Source organism: Bidens hawaiensis, unplaced genomic scaffold (genome assembly GCF_021521415.1).
Source record: "Bidens hawaiensis isolate Kalapana, Puna unplaced genomic scaffold, B.hawaiensis_p1.1 tig00022175_1, whole genome shotgun sequence".
NCBI lineage: Eukaryota > Viridiplantae > Streptophyta > Magnoliopsida > Asterales > Asteraceae > Bidens > Bidens hawaiensis.
In genome coordinates, this window is record NW_027493442.1 from 293,024 (window position 1) to 311,641 (window position 18,618).

General features: G+C 32.3%; 1 non-coding gene across 1 annotated transcript; it reads right to left on the minus strand.

Moving 5' to 3' along the window:
- Positions 1-7,104: 7,104 nt before the first annotated feature.
- TRNAM-CAU (transfer RNA methionine (anticodon CAU)) lies at positions 7,105-7,178 on the minus strand. Its single transcript has one exon. It is a non-coding gene; the product is annotated as a tRNA-Met (tRNA).
- Positions 7,179-18,618: the final 11,440 nt, after the last annotated feature.

Below are 18,618 nucleotides of genomic sequence, written 5' to 3' on the forward strand. Positions count from 1 at the left end.
CGGATAACGAGATCGTTCCTTTATTTTATCTTTATATTATTTATGTTCAGACGTTTGATTTACTGCACCCGTCTCGAATGTTAATCAAGTGAAAAAATTATTCTCGTGTTAGATCTGGTCGTTTGTGATCTACAAGATACATAAATAAAAGTTAGAGATTAGTAAATAAATGTTAGATGCATAAATAAAGGTTAGATACATAAATAAAATTTAAAGAGTTAATGTTAGATGCATAAATAAAGGTTAGATACATAAATAAAAGTTTGAGAGTTAATACATAAATGTTAGATGCATAAATAAAGGTTAGAGAGTTAGTAGTCTCATCATTAGTAGAAGTTCATGATAAGATGTATTTTATATTTGTTTTGTTTTATCATTATAATTTCTTTTTAATCATTATTAACTATGTGTTTATCTTTTTTGTCATTGACGTCTTCTTACTTGGTTGATCTTATTAATTAAGACACAAGCAAGTCGTGCTGACATGTTATAATTTTGCCCCTAATTATGAAAATATTAGTGTTGTAATCTTTTAATTCTAAGGATTTATAAAGAAAGAAGATAAAGAGAGTAGATAACAAAGTTTTCTTTTTTTACTTGGTTCTTGTAAATTGTCTGCCAAATAGGTTAATGTTTATACCACCAAAACAACTATTGAAAACAACTATTTAGGAGACAATTTTGTATAATTGGAGTAGAAATTTGGTGTCAAACACATACATATGTAACATAAACAATTGTAAGGCCAAAAATTTGACGTGCAATATCAAAGTACAAAACCCGTTATATATTTACGGTCAAGTTAATAATTTATGTCGGTGAGAAAACCGGACACGAAACGACGGCTTCGACACACGCGTTTAGGTTTAATGGGATAAGGCTTTCTGGAAGACATTGTTAGGCTATAAATAGAACCTTATGTGTTTATTGTATGTGTGTTTTTTTCATGGTGTAAATCACCCACCCAAGGGGAGCTCACCTTCGGTGGGGTCAGTTCGTTTATTCATATATCAATCTTTAACCGACAACGAGATCGTTCATTTATTTTATCTTTATATTATTATGTCCGGTCGTTTGATTTACCACACTTGCCTCGAACGTTTATCAAGTGTAAAATCCGTTCTTGTGTTAGATCCGGTCGTTTGTGACCTACAAGTGATATCAGAATGGGTCGATTCAACTGATTCAACTTTGCTCTTGATCTTCGGGTTCTATTTCCACGATTACCCGAACCGAGACGTTCAAGAACCGATGAAGTTTGAAAATAAAGTTTCCAAATCTGGAAATTAAGTTGGAAATAAAGTGGGAAATAAGCGTGTTTGAAACTTCTCCTTTTCGATCCAGATGTTTGGAATTTACAAGTGCCAGGTCCGGGTGCTTCGGGAACTGTTCCACCATATGTCGAAAACCCAGCAACCCTACGGTCCTTTTCGACGACGATTACGAGGTTGAGAAATGTGAAACAACGGGTCCAAATATACAAACTGAATAACTCATATATAATTTAAATAATTGTAAGCGACTACGTGACCTTCTGGTAACTACCAAAGGGTTTACAACGATTACCGATTGATCTCCTCACATAATGTAAGGGTTGTTTCTCTATTTTTTAAATGTTAATGAGTATCAGACTGTTGTGTTCAATTTATTTGTCTTATTTAATCCAATGTTAATGGCTATTATAGTTGCTTTAAAGTGTTTCCTCATAAATTGTTGTATCTTTTCACAAAAACAAGTTAAACCATTAAAGTTAGGAGTACACCAGTAAACAAAAGCCAACACATTTTGGTATCAGTCACATAAAGTTTTGTTCATTAGACAATGTGCTATAGTTCATTCATCTCGTTTTCTTGCATTCGTCACAAGTACACTAACTCAGCATCTTCACCATCATTCAGCCTCACCAATTAACCCCTGTTATAGTTCAGTTCTCTCATTCTTCACATTCCATTTTATTTAATAACAAAATCAAATAAAAATAAAAGCAAAAAAAAAAATATGTATATTTGTTGCGTGTAGGTGGGATTGACCCACATGATTGTGTTCATTTGGACCCCGTCATGTGTGGTCATTTTTTTTTTGGGGGGGGGGGGGGGGGGGGGGGGTCAGGCGTGGTGTTCTTCACGCATCCGTGAAGGAAGGATTGTCCACATAAGACCCTCAGAGGGTAAGAAATGACCCACTCCTCATAGCCTTAGTATAAATGTTTACCTTTAGATAGATTCGTTTGGAAACTCAACCTCATTTTTGTTCTACGCCAACTTATTTGAGAATTATTTGAGAAGTTAGCAAGCATATATTGATCAACGCCTAAGCTAACCAACCCGACCGGTTTGTTTCGTGAGGTAAAATCAACAAAATGATTCTCAAATATATATAAACTTTCGTACTCGAATAAAACATTAAATGATCACCTAAAAATTAAAATTGGATGTTATTATTCAATATTTAGAGAAGTATGGCGTGCCTATTATAACATGTGATTTACAAACTTATATAGAGTTAAAGAATGATTAGAGTAGTGATAATTTTATACCAACAACTTTGAATGTAACGTTTTATATCTTTAACTAGACAGAATTAGGCATTATAATAACAACAATTCTTAGTAAACTATATACATATATGTGTGTATACATATATTTCAAATACGAGAATCATTATCGTACAAACTCAACTCCCAAGGTAAATTAGTAATGAGAATTCATGATTTTTAGTTAGGTGAGAGAGAATCATTATACTTATATACTCGTAGCCATATATTTTTATTGAAGTTATTTTCTAAGAAGCTTATAATATTTCCTTTAACTAGACGAGAGAACCCTAAAATAGTATTATTTCTAGAGAAAATAAATCTGAATAATCTCCTTACAATCCTAATCTTGTAAATCAAAATTTTATTTTATAATGCGGTATATACTAGAAGTTTTAAGTGTTCGGAAATCACAAGTCTTGTGTTATGATCAAACACACAATGAAAAGTCTATGTGCGGGATTTTACTGTTTACAATAGAAAAACAATGTGATCAACATGTTATGTGACCGAATAAGATAATTTCCATTCATTAAAAATTACAAAAACTCAACATTATCTTCATAGCGATTAAAATAATTGTGTCCACATCAACCACTACATTCTTAACATCAAGGGTTACAAAAAGGGAACAAAAACTGAATTGGTTAACACCATCTTGAAACAGAAAAGAATCATGGGTTTCCATCGAATTGCATCTTTAAAGACTTTTTGGCCTCACAATCCATGTTTTTCTGAATCATGCCATCAATTTCTAGGTTATATATACCTTTTTGTATTACTTTCTCTACATAATTCTTTGATAGAAATGACAAGGTTCATAAAGATGAATAATGTACAAAAAGAATCACTTTTAAAGATACATCTAACTCAGAAGTTGATAACTTAATTCCGAAAAGATGGAATTTCAGGCCAAAATAGTCTTTAAAGAAGCAATCAAATGGAAGCCCAAGATAGCCTTCTTATCAAGAGGAAATAATAGCAACTACATTTCTGATTAACACAATCAATGTATGTAACAATAAAAGAAAGAAGAAATATGTGATATGAGAGAATTGCTCAAATGCTTGTGAATTGGAGAGACGAGAAGAAAGATATATGCATCAAGGATATATGAAGCACTGCTTTATATAGAGAACAACTTTGGTTGGGACCAGGAAAGAATAAATCATGTACCTGAGATTTGGTCGTACCACTTTTGATATTATCATATGAATACGGTGATTGTAATCACATATATTTTAAAGTCTTTTAGAGTGTTCTAGGTGGATACAGCTGTGTTAACATGTCTGAGTTGTATGCAATGCATTAATTAAATGTAAATATAATAATGTAACGTAAAGATTATGACGTGTATCTTGCACATGTTTAATTACATATGATAACAATAGTTATTACCTGTGTGTCGATATCAAGTTGGGCATATTACGACCTTTTTGGGTTCTCTCATTAGGTTGCTATAGCAAGCATTAGTGCTCGACCAAACCAAGTGAAAAGTAGGTAGAATTGGAAAATTAATGTACACACCGTTTTATGAAATACCTAAAACATTAAAGCATCAAAGTTCATCCTCATTATAGTGACACAATATTTTGAACCTCCTATGGCCACAAAAATGAAACTAACACTTGGTATAAACAAATTAGGAAACTAAGCTAAATAGGATTTAAATTATATGAAACTAATTCAATTTATGTGAACAAAGATCGAATCATTCAGCTGGATAGCTGGATAGACTGACTGATGGTCTAATTATTATGTCGGTCTGTCTATATGAAGTAAAGCATGAATATTTTATTAAAACCATTTTGAACTATAAAACATAGTAAATGTTTTAAGGCAAAGTTTGAAATGTAAAACCAGACATTATAAAGGTCTAAAGCTAGATCATACGATGATCTAGGGATAGGGATTTGAAATATACCTATATTGTAACTCTAGGTTAACTAGCATACGGCAGTCTCCAGGTTGGAAATGGCTATCCAAGGATATACACAAGGCGAATACTCTATATTTACAAGTATTTTACTCCTTTTATGACTATCGATATGTTGATCCATATTTAAAGTGTAAAAAGCTATTTTCAACGGAATGAAATGAATCATTAAATCATTTTAACTCAAAGTACTAACTAGACACACATGCTAAAATACACCTATGTCTAGACCCTTATATATGGATTGTAGTTAGAATATTGCCGTCATGCTAGCCACAGAGTATGAGGAATGCCTCGGGATGCTTTTGTGTATATGTTTAGTTGGAGGACTTAGAATGGGTCCTACTAAGTTTATGAAAACTAATGATATTGTGTTTTTAATTGTTTACGAAAATTCTAAGATGTCTATTAGCAACATTAACCGGCTATTGCTTACGTATTTTCAAACGTGTTTCCATGTAATCAGGAGTTAGATGATAGCAAGATTAAAGCTAATAATAGCAAGATTAGATTGCTCAAAGGACTGATGACTCCTTAGGTGATAGGAAGATCTCATAGCTTAAATACATTATACACTTGTAATAAGTGTTTGATAGAAATGTTGTGTAAATAAACAATAAGGGTATTTAAATCCCTTGCTTGGTTTCATAACTTTGTTTATACCAAGTTAGTGTCATTTCTATGGGTCTAAGAGGCTAAAAACACTGTTATACTATAATGAGGTTGAACTGGGATGTTCTAATGTTTTAGTTATTTAGTAAAATGGTGTGTATATGATTTTTCGAATTCTACCTATTTTTCACCTTGTTTGGTAGCGTACCGATGCTTACTATAGCAACCGAAATAAAAAAAACAATAAAAGGTCATAACATGCCCAAAATGATGTCGACACACAGGAATAACTATTTTTATCATATAATATAAATCATAATCTAGATATGTGCAGGATACACGACGTAAGCTTTATGTTACATTATTCTATTAACATTTAATAATTGCAATGTATACAACTCATATATGTTCACACAAATGTACTACCTCGAACACTCTAGAAGACTATAAAATACAAGTGATTACAATCACCGTATTCATATGATAATATCAAAAGTGGTATGACCAAATTTCATGTGCATGATTTATTCATTCTTGGTCCCAACCAAGTTCTCTATGTAAAGCAGAGATCCATCTATCCTTAATGCATGTCTCTCTCTTCTCATTTCTCCGTTTCGCGAGCAATTCTCTCCTATCACATATATTTCTTATTATTTAATTGTTACATACATTGTTTGTTTTAATTCGGCCGAATGTAGTTGCTATTATGTCCTCTTGAGAAGAAGGGTATCTTGGGCTTCCATTTGATTGCTTCCTTTAAGACTATTTTGGCCTGAGATTCCATCTTTTTAGAATCGAGTTATCAACTTCTAAGTAAAATGCATATTTACTATTCATTCTTTGTTATACAATTTTCATCATATCGTTATGAACTTTATCATTTCGGATAGTGAATTATGCCTTAAAATAAAGAAAGAAACACAAAAGGTATATATGACCTAGAAATTGATGGTATGATTCAGAAAAACATGGATTGTGAGGCCAAAAAGTCTTTAAAGATGCAATTTGATGGATACCCGTGATTTCTTTACATTTCAAAATAGTTTTAATCGATTCACTTCTATTTTTGTTTTCCCCTTTTGCAACCCTTGATGCTAATAATGTAGTGGTTGGTGTGGGAACGTTTATTATAATTGCTATAAAGATGTATAATATTGTGTTTTTGTAATTTTTAATGAATGAACGTTATCTTATTATGTGATTTAGCATGTTCATAACATTGTTTTTCTATTGTAAACATTAAAAACCCATTACATAGACTTGGCTATGTATTAACTTAGTTTCATCATAACACAAAACTTGAGATTGCTACCAATTTAATCTTCTAGTATATACCGCATTATATAATAAAATTTTGAATTGTAAGATTAAAATTTAGGAAGACTATTAAGTTAAATTATATCTTGGAGTAATAAGCTATTTTGCAGTTCTCTTTTCATTTAAAGGAAAATATTATAAGCTTCTTATAAAATAACCTCAATAAAAATGGCTACGGGTATTCATGTATAATGATTCTCTTTTATTTAATCAAAAATCATGGATTCTCATATATTTTTCATTGGGAGTTGAGTTTGTATTTTTAGGATTCTTGTATTTGAAACCCACAAAATATTTTTATGCCTAGCTAAAGACGAAAATGTTATGGCTAAAGTTAGCATAAATTCTATAAGTTTGTAAAATTCATGTGAAAATTGTCACGCTATAGTTCTCTAAAACTTGAACAAGAACAATATTATATTAAGATATTAAAAATCATTTTACTTGCTTATGACATTTCATTTTAGGTGACTTTAAATGTTTTATTAGAGTATTAGAGTTTATTATTATTTAAGAATCATATTGATGATTTTATCAAGGTTGGTGCGATTAGAATGGTCCAGTTTTAAAAAAAGTTATTTTGGTCTAGGTCAAACATGTGCAAGTCAAAATGTGACACTAGAACTAGAACTTGACATTTGTCATCTTACCTCCATCACAAACTCAGAGCTAATTTCAATAGACTTATTGGAGGGTCCCATTGGCGTGCATCCAGTAGGAATTGAACCTACGAATTCGCCAATTATGAGTTGGGTGCTTTAACCATTCAGCCATGGATGCTTAGCGGGTCATAGTGAATGACCAGATTCCAATTCAAATGGAATCTTTCAACTAAAGCAATGAGATGCTTAAATGGAATTTGAAGTTGAACACAGATGGTTCTTCAAGGAATGGCATGCAGCAGGTGGTGGCATTATTAGGGACTATAAGGGCTCCGCTTTGGTTGCTTTTTCTACCTTTTATGGCCCAGGTACCAACACATTTGCAGAAGCCAGAGCTCCCCTTTTTGGCAGTTAAGAAATTGCAGCCTTCCAAATAGGAACTGGTTAATCCATGGGTATACCATGAAGTTACAAAGGTTGTACCCGTGAACCAACCCCCTACGGCGAAATAGGCGCAAGGAAAGAGCAATAGGCCAAGATTTCCCCGAATACATCATAATTTACTAGAAAAATAAATATTTATTTCTAGTTATCTCATTCATATATATATATATATATATATATATTGATGTGAGATCAATAGAAAACACCTCTTAAAGAGAAAACTTTAAAACTTATAAAAAATTGTGTGATCCAACTCATGATCCGACCCAACTCAGGCCTAACCCAAAAAATTATTATATAGCAATTGACTAAAGATCCATATAAAATTTCCACCCCAAGAAAACTTTTCTAGGTCCATCATTGTTCATGCTATTGTCTTGATCGCTTAGTTTGTTGAACATTTTGAGAAGATCGGGTTATAAGATTTTGGGTCGTGACCAGCCTCTTTCTCGGCCTTATGGGCATTTCCATAAGCTTTGTTGCCTTTGCCTCGTTCTTTTGTGATTTCATTGAAGACAAAACACCATTGATTCGCGACTGACCTTGTGTCTCGGATTGGATGAGTGTGGGCAATGCCTGAGCTTAAGCTACTATTTGGTTCTTATGGGTCGTGACTGACCTTAAGCTGCGAATTCGTTACTTTATTTCTATTACTTGTCGTGCGCCTAATACTAGAGGTGTGGCTTGGTCGTGAGGCCTCAGTCAAGTTGTTATCTCACAAATGTTGTATATAAAGAAATTTTAAGAAATTTATGATAACTTCACTATGTATTCTTTTTGTCTTCTTTAATTTGTAGATTTTTGTAGTTTATTAGACTTTATAAATACATCTTTATGTTCATTCAATCTTTTTTATAAAGAAACTTATAACCTTATTAAATAGTATGCTATCTTTATATTTTTAATAATTGATTTTATAACCTGGTATAAACATAAAAGTTACTTATATACTTGCTACAAAGTGTGCAGCACAAAAGTATAGCCATTAGTTGCAGCGTAGCCTAAAATAACATACTACAATGTCACAGACCAATAACCCCTAATTAGTAGTCAAAATAACCTACTACAATGTCACCACGTTAGTGATATGCCCATGAATTTGAATAGAAATAAACTGAACACACACGCTATAGTAATAAGCGGCTTTAGCAAAACCCGAGTTGATACTAGAGCTGGTGGTACCTTGTCATGAACGACTTCAGTAATACTCGGTTGATCATGAAGAAATAGCGTTTCAATGTAGGGCCGCACAGACGACGTAAACCTTCCATCAAACCCAAGATCAACTATGTGTTTTGAGTGCGGCTCATAAACAACAAGTCCACGGTTTATATTAAGTATAGGCGCGCCACTTTGTCTGAATCCCATTACACATGACCAATCTAGTGTTTCATCGCTAAAGGTGAACAACTTTGTAAACGACTTTGAAACACCACCCTCCATCACCCATATATCGAAAGCACTATTGGGCGCACAGTCAACCACAACAAGAGACTCCTTTAGCTTAGACATTTCAAGGTTATGTTGAGACTGGGTTAACGTATTTGGGAGGTTTACTTCTCCAAATTCTTCACTTGATAAATCAAATGAAAGAATGACGTCACACAGTGTAATCCTGTCGACAACAAGCCAATATAAAAATCCATCTATATCTACCGAATAAATGTTCACGTCGATCGGATGAAAAACGAAAGCCCATTCACGAGGGAAATTACCATGTGCAGTGGCGGATCCAGGAATTTTTTTTGGGTGGTTCACTACTTTTATATGTTTCAATTTCACCGAGTCGGGTATATAAAATTTCGGGTCGGTTTGAGGTTCGGGTCGGTTCGATGGTTCGGGAAAAGTTCATTACATAATCTTGTTTTCACCATCATTTTAGCAAGATCGCCTAAGCCACTCAAGTTGGCAAACCGCTTATCTTCTTTCACGTTAGTAATGTAGTGGCCAAGTTCATATACAAGCTTCTCCTTTTCATCAAAATCAAAATCACATGGATACATCTCGGCCAAGTTTATCAAGTTTACTTTACTAAAGGCACTAAAATTACAAGACGGGCTCAAAGAACTCATATTAGTAAGCAATTTAGTGGTTACCTCATTAAAGCGGCTTCCAAGCTCTTGAATTTGCATGTCGAGAACCGTGTTGAAATTATTAACCACATAATGATGACGATTGGTGATACCGGTCTTCTTTCTTTTAAATCTCGGGTCAACATTCTCTTCATATTCAAAATACCTACAAATCAACAATTTCAAACTAACAAATTTAAAACTAAGAAACTAACAAAAACTAACAAACTAACAAATTAAAACCAATAATCATTAAGGCTTTATTTGAAATAAATAAAAAAAATAAAGGTATTCACATAAGTTTATTTAGTGAAATAAATAAAAAATAAAGTTACAATTACAAATATCAAAACAAATTTTCACTCAGACAAATCGTCGAACAGGTGGAGGGCATCCCTGGATTCGGGAATCGTCATAACTCATAAGAATTAAGAAGGACTGGGTTGGATCAATATGAATCGGATAACTAGAATACAACACTCTCTTTCAAAAAGATTTTCACAAAGCAAACTACTTTCAATAATCATTTCGAATGGATTAAATAAAATGAATCATACAAGAAGCAAAAAAATACCTAACAGGAGGCGGACGGCGGTGTGCCACTGCCGGACTAGTGAGCAGAGCAAGCAAAAAAAGGTTTTTGTTGGAATTGATTTTTATGGGGGCAAGGATTGGTTCAGGGGTTTGAAACCAGTGACTGATTCAATCAGAGGCGGAGGCGGACGGCGGTGTGCCACTGCCGGAGTGGCTGAGCTGAGCCTGAGGGTGGAGCGGTGGACAGAGGACAGAGGCGGCTGCAGCTGCTGAGGACCATGAGGACACGGATTGGTTCAGGGGTTTGCCTGCTTTGCTTATCAGCTTATTGTTATAAAAAACCCTAACAGGACTTAGGGTAACTTAGTAAAAAAAAAAAAAAAAAAAACTGTTAAAACGGGAATAGAACCTGCGACCTCCGGGTTACAAAACCCACAAACTACCATCCGGGCAAGCACTTTATATGTTTTTAAGATGGTTCCTGTATAATTTATAGGGTGGTTCCTTTATTATTTTCTATATATAAATACACTATAATTTCGAAACTCGGGTGGTTCCGCGGAACCACCCGTTACTACCGTAGATCCGCCCATGACCATGTGGACTTCTCCACGCCCTTGTGCTTAACGTAAACACCTCAGCTTGACAAGGGATGGTATTTACAAGTCCGTATGGATCACCGCATGTAATCTTGACAATCTTCGGGTCATTAGTCTCACAACAAACCCCAACACCTATAATGATGGCATAAAACTCCACATTAGGCACAACAACCTCAAAAGCTCTTCTAATTATCGGATTCCAAAGAACAGCCCTGCCACCAGCTCTGCCAAAATCGTAGAAACACAACAAACCGTGAGAGCAGCCGACTACGTCATAATTCTTAACCCGAATGCAAGGGGGAGGATTCGACGAAACTCTCTTCGGCGGAATAGTATCATCATCATCATCATCATCATCAACGAGTGAAACAAATCTTTCTTCATAATTATAACTAGCAGAAAAATGCCTTACCAATATATGTTTTTGGCAGCCATAGCTGGTAACAAAATCAGAGCTATCTATCAAAGACTTCCATGACGTGCACACGGATCGGAACCGAATCAAGGATTTCACAGGAAGCCTTTTCTTGATTTCCACTTGGATTTCGAATGGTATGTAGTCTGACATATTATGCAAACACTTGCTTTCACGTATTCATGCACCAAACCCTAATGTAATATGTTTACATCTTTTATTTAAACTAAAGTTGTCGGCTGATAATTTGTCGGCTGATAATGGGCTTGTAGATTTTGAATTTATGTTTGCTTAGTTGGGTTGTATTCTTGCGGTTAGAGGTGCACAAATGGGCCGAAACAGGAACCGGGCCGAGTAGGGTATGGTCTGAACCGTGTACAACCGAGTTTTTTTAATAAAATAAATTCAACCAAATAAATAAATTATAGATACAACTCAAAATTATAGCCATGTAAAAGAAGCAAGCGTTCAATGAACAGTTCGTGAACTGTTTGACAAAAAGTTTGTTTATCAACTAAGAACAAAAAGTTTATGTTCATTTAATTAGATAAACGAGATGAACACAATTATATCTTGATTCTTCAAATATCATCATACCTTACACATTGTGTATATGTATTATATCTTTAAATTCTTCACCTTCTGTCGAACGGTCTTTGCACTTTGTGTTACGGACTGAAACCATTGCAAGGTATGAGACTTGTCCCACATCGGTTGTATGGGCAATTGATATGGGGTTTATAAGCCAAATGGGTTCCCTCACCTATCAGACTAGTCTTTTGGGTTGAGTGTATAGTCAATCTATTATCGGACATATGCCTTATGTCAAGTAGTTGTAGATTTGTCATTCTGGTTAGCATTTGTATCTCATATTCGAATTTTTATTGTCATCAACCAAAGGTGCATTCTAGAATGTGTGACCATGTGTGAACTAACAATTTCCTTTAGTAGCTAGCAATTGGGCACCTGTTTAAGACATGATTAAAGCAGTTAAACAAAAAAGTAGACTACGTAATTTTTTTGTTTATTCAAATAATTAAAATCAGTGAGCTATGCTTCATTATTTCTTCTTATTGGTAGATAAAATATGCCACTGTGTTATAAACATGAGATATAAATTAGTTAAACAAGTTGTATGCATGTTTGATACTTGTGTTAGATGTAGTTAAACAAGTCTGTAGCCTTATAAAAACAATAAGACATGTTCTAACATCCCAATTAACTTTTTTATGAGTATATTTAGAAAGTGTAAATTGATTTAAAGACATTTAGAGTATGTTTGGGATTGAGTTTGAAAAATGCTTATTGGCTTATTGATGTTTTCAAAAAGTCAATAAGTTAAAATGTGTTTGGCAATCATAAAATCTTTCTTATTTTAGCTTTTTGAAAAAGTTAAAAACAGTTTTTAAAAACCCCAAATCCTAACTTTTCAACAATAGCTTTTTGAAAAAGCTAATAAGCGTTGTTCAAACTAAATCCCAAACATGCTCTAACTGTCTTTAAATCAATTTACATGACATTCTAAATATATCAAATACATATATACCTTAATGGCCCAAATTCTCCTGTGTTCTTAATCATATAACTGAAGATTTAATCTTGATTTGTTAAGTGATTAAAGTTTGGGGTTTGTTTTGTTAAGTTTTATATTAATGTTTGTTTAGTATAGTAAGAATATTTGGATAATTTTAGAATAAGTTTGTTTTGTTTTCCAAGTTAGGCTTGTCTTGGATAACAAGTTTAGTAAGTCTATAAATAGAGTAGAATATTAGTTTTATTTAAGAGAGTCAGCAATACGAACACATTCATAATTCTAGTTGGCATTAGTAACACATCTTCAAATTCTTATCGAAACAAAAGTGCATTTTAGGGCGAGCTAAAAAACTCCCATTCTAAATTTACATATACTTTCTAAATATAATAGCATATCAAGTATATATATAGTTATGCACCCTCAATGGCCCAAATTCTCCTGTGTTCTCAATCATATAACTGAAGATTTAATCTAGATTTGTTAAGTGATTAAAGTTCGGGGTTTGTTTTGTTAAGTTTTATATTAATGTTTGTTTAGTATAGTAAGAATATTATGGATTATTTTAGAATAAGTTTGTTTTGTTTTCCAAGTTAGGCTTGTCTTGGATAACAAGTTTAGCAAGTCTATAAATAGAGTAGAATATTAGTTTTATTTAAGAGAGTCAGCAATACGAACACATTCATAATTCTAGTTGGCATTAGTAACACATCTTCAAATTCTTATCGAAACAAAAGTGCATTTTAGGGCGAGCTAAAAAACTCCCGTTCTAAATTTATATATACTTTCTAAATATAATAGCATATCAAGTATATATATAGTTATGCACCCTCAATGGCCCAAATTCTCCTGTGTTCTCAATCATATAACTGAAGATTTAATCTTGATTTGTTAAGTGATTAAAGTTTGGGGTTTGTTTTGTTAAGTTTTATATAAATGTTTGTTTAGTATAGTAAGAATATTATGAATTATTTTAGAATAAGTTTGTTTTGTTTTCCAAGTTAGACTTTTCTTGGATAACAAGTTTAGTAAGTCTATAAATAGAGTAGAATATTAGTTTTATTTAAGAGGGTCAGCAATACGAACACATTCATAATTCTAGTTGGCATTAGTAACACATCTTCAAATTCTTATCGAAACAAAAGTGCATTTTAGGGCGAGCTAAAAAACTCCCATTCTAAATTTATATATACTTTTGAAATATAATAACATATCAAGTATATATACAGTTATACACCCTCAATGGGCACAAGCCTCTCGTGTTGTTAAGATCTATCTTCTATTCTTTCTTTGTTTGTGATAATGTGATATGTCTACCAATAGTTAGAAACTTGTTAACAACCATGATTTGCCACTTGTAAATCGTTAGCTTCTTCAAACACAACTGGTCAAATGCTAACACATAATCTATTTGGAAGCAACCCATGTTTAACCTTTTTCATCGAGTCACTCATATATTAAAACTACTTTATATACAACCAAGGCCGTCTGTAAGAATTGCTAAAAAATTTGGGCTGAAGGCGAGTATAAATTCGGGTCTTAAATAAAATATAAATTCGATAACTCATATATAAAAAATAATCAAGTATTGTATATTTGTATATGCTTTGGATTTTGAGCATGACTTATTGGGTATTGTTAAAACAAAACTGTTGATTGTGCATAATTCATTTTTTTATAAGGGGAAAGTGAATACGGTGTTGTCATGCGTGTAAGCCTAACGCAAAACTCATCAAACTACGTAGTTTTGATTAAAAATGCTTAAGATTTAATATTTACCCTAATCCCTATCTCTACCATCAATCTTCTATCTTCTATAACTATATTAATGCAAAAGCATCCATTAGCTTTGTTACGAAATATGTGAACTCTGTGTGTTGTATCACAAAAGTTTGAATATTAATATTCAATTGATTTAAAACTCATTATTAATATTAAAATATTAATAAAACACAAAGTCAATGATGATTAACTGCGGACGAATAAACAATCTGATTTTACTGAATTGCTTAAACTAAAAAGTTCAAATGCAATCTCATATTCAATTGGGAAGTATATGATGAAATAATTAGGGAAAGATACATACTAGAACAAAAAACTTAAAAAATCTCATATTCAAGCCTTGGGAGACAGTGGGTGGGAGGGAGATAGATGATGGATATGGATGATAGGGATTAGGGGAAAAAAATTAAATCTTGGGCATTTTTAATCAAAACTACGTAGTTTTGATGAGTTTTGCGTCTAAGCTTACACGCATGACAACATCGTATTCACTTTCCCCTTTTTATAAATCTACGTATTCTAATAAAGTAAAATAATTGTGACATGTGTCAGTTTGTGGTTAATCCTCATAAATTTTTTCCCTCCAAAACTAATATATGACATATATCAATAATTATTCAATTTCCTTTTACACTCTATTTATATTATATCTAATTAAATTATTAATTCTTCTTTAAACTCTATTTGTATTATATCTATACACTTTTATATAAATAAATATTTACATATTATATTAATGTACATTGTTATAATATATTTCACAACATACTTGGTGAAATCCAAATATCTACAACAAACCATGTTTATTAAATATTGAAAATAATATAATTTTAAATGTTATCATTAACATATTATACTATGTATATTGTTGAAGATTGTAAATTAGAAAAAAACACTAATATGCTTTCAATTTACAAAGTAATTTTTTAATCATTAAATTATAAATATATGCTTAAAACTTGAGCCATTTTTTAAAAATAAATCCATTTATCTATTGTTTTTTTATACATTGTCATATAAATTTATAAATTAAAAATATATGATTTAAATCTATCTATTTATTTTTTCGGTTAATTTAGTAACTATACATATATGTGTTAAATTATAAGTATAGTATATTCCAATCACTTTCAAATATATTAAAGGTTATCATATTTAGTTTTTATGGGTTTTTTTTTTCAATGATTGTTTCGAGTTTTTGGTGAAACTTAAATTTGTTTGTTACGAGTTAAATGTTGATAAATAGATCGTTTGGTACAAATTAACAACATTTGGCTCAAATTTGTTACGTGTAAAAAATGGGTAATCTGAATATTTTAAAAATTTTAAGAATGCAAATAGATTTATCGTCAAACTTGTTACGGGTTCAAAATTTTGACTTGAAAATGTAAAACAAGTGAAAGTTAGAATTTTAAATATGACTGAGTTTCGACTTTATTTTTAGTGAGATTTTTGGAATTAGTCCAAAGATTCGGGATTTTGCACATTGAATATTTTTCACATAACTATCAATACTTCTAACCTTTATCAATATTTTTAGAAACATTTGTGTTAGCATTGACTTTTTCTTGAATAGTGATCAGAATGTTGTATGTGAAGCATGTCGTACAAAATTATGCTCAAGTAAAGCAAAATATTCACAAAATTGAACTTGTTAACCTGTTATTTTTTTGTCAATTGGCAAAGTCGAGAAGCCTCTCAAAGTTATCAAAATCTTTTTAATGGTGTAGCTCAAAACTATTATTATATGAGAAGTATTCTCCGAAATTGGTTCGTAACCAAATTTCTTTCAATTATACATACATTATACTGAGAATAAATTTTCAATAGACGGAGTGTTCTTGTGTATATTTTTGCATGTGCAGTATTTTTTTATTAAGTTCAATTTTTTTTATCAAGTCAACTAGAAAATCTTTTTATCGTATTTTGATGTTGAGAGGGAAGGATGACGTGTATTTTTTATATTTTATTTTATATTTTAATATAACTAAGGTTTTATATTATTTTAAATTTAACAATATATATTACAAATCCAAACCTCCACATGTTCTTCTAATTTGCTAATTTCTTCACACACATAAAGTCCAATGAGGCTATAATTGAAGATTTAGTGATCCGAATAGGATAAAAATTAAACCAATGACATAATTGGAACATTTCTTAAACTTGATTGCTAATCAGTGACATTTTCTCTAATTTTTATACATACATTTTTTTATTTCTATATATTTTGAGAAAAAACCTTTAAACGAATTTAAGCTTCGCTCAAGATTGTGTAGAGCATCTTAAACGAGCCAACACTCGACCATGTACCTAACATGCATATAGGTGTCCAATTACTCGTTTCATACGTACTGGCACTTGGTTAAACATTTTTCAACTCATTTTTCTCTTAGACTCATCGTGACACATTCCAACCTTTTCCTCTTTTAGTTTTAGTTTGACCTATTAAACATTTACTTAAACCTATAATAACCCATAAGGTATTTATTCTGATCTAAAACCTAAATGGGTTATATTTATCAAGCATACTAAAAATCATACTCTATAAATTTGCCACTCGTTTAAAAAAAATCCTCACATCCTTTATTTATAACTTAATTATTTAGATCATCCCGTGTGTTACACGGGCTCTAAAGCTAGTATAAATATATATATATATATATATATATATATATATATATATATATATATATAATTGTTTATAAAAATTTCAGGCTTCTGGGATGATTGGGCCTAAGGCGGTCGACCTCCCTCCTTCCCCATCCCACGGCCCTGTATGCAACCCAAGTATGTATCAACATATACATACTTTCGGCCATAAAATAGTTTTCGTATACGAGTTACCTTAATGAAAAAAGTTGAATATCTTAGTGGTCTTCCACGTAAATGTCTTCTATCAAGTTATTATCTCATAAGTCTTAACTGTTATTTATGTTTCTCCTTCATCATCTTCCAAGTTCATAAAATCTGATATTGTTGTTCCTTTGGGTGTTTGACTAGATGATGAATTTTGCGCCACCTCGTCTGCATAGAGTATATCCTCTATACGGTTCATAACAGTGTTTGCCAAACTTTCTAATACTCTTGAATAACTCTTCAAGATCACATGACCAACGTCCTGTATAATTTAGAAGAAAGTAAAGTAATTATGGAGTAGTTTATATTGTTATAGGTTGAATAATGCAAGGGCTAGACGGGTTTGATAATGGGTCAAAATGTTCAAACTTTTGCATTATAAGCTAACTCGAAAAACTTTATGTCCAAATCTTTTTGTTCATTGTAAGATGATTAGTAGGTCAAATAGGACTATGAAAATAAAATTATTTTTCAACAATAAATCAATAATTTAAAACTTTTGATAGAGAGTACATGGATTTAGAAGGTTTTATGCATTAGAAATTATACTCTGACAACTTTTAAGTTTCAACCCGTTTGACCTGTTACCCAACATGCCCATATAGTATACATCGGTTCCTCGTTCGTACCGTCTATTTTGCTCCAACAAATAACAAATCTATTAAACATATAAATAAAATGTTTTTTTCATTTTTTATTTTTTCTTGTTCATACCTTATTAGGCCAAACGTAGTGGGCGAAGGTTGGGGGCGAAATGGGGCGAGGAAGGGCGCAAACACCGCCCTCCCCACCCGGCGAAATGTGGGCGATTTGTGGCTGGGCGGGGTTTACTTGTCGCTGGCGAGGTGTAATAATAATAATATTATATTAATACCGTTGACAACGGTCATATTTAAAAAAATATATTTAATTTAAACAATATATATATATATATATATATATATATAAACATACACCATTCTTCTCCATTTTATATCCATTTATACACAAATCATACCCAAATTCTTACAAAAAATTAACAAAATGAATCGTAGAAACAACTCGAACCAACCGAACTACCAATTCCCTGGTTTCGGTCAAGCGTATGGTTCGCAATCGAGCCAACCGAACCAACCGAACTTACAATGGAACCCGATGAACCCGAACCAACCGAGCTATCCGTATCAATTTTCCGACCCGAACCTAAACATGTACGCCAACTATCTCAGCCCCCAAAACACAATACCGGCGGTCGGGTCTACACCACCGGAGTCGGAGCCGATGACGGTGCCGGAGACGCAAACGTCACGGGCCTCCGGTTCAAGCCAAAAGCCGATCTGTAAACAAAAAAAAAAAACAACCGGGGGAGCCGATGGCGCAACATGATCCATACAAGCATT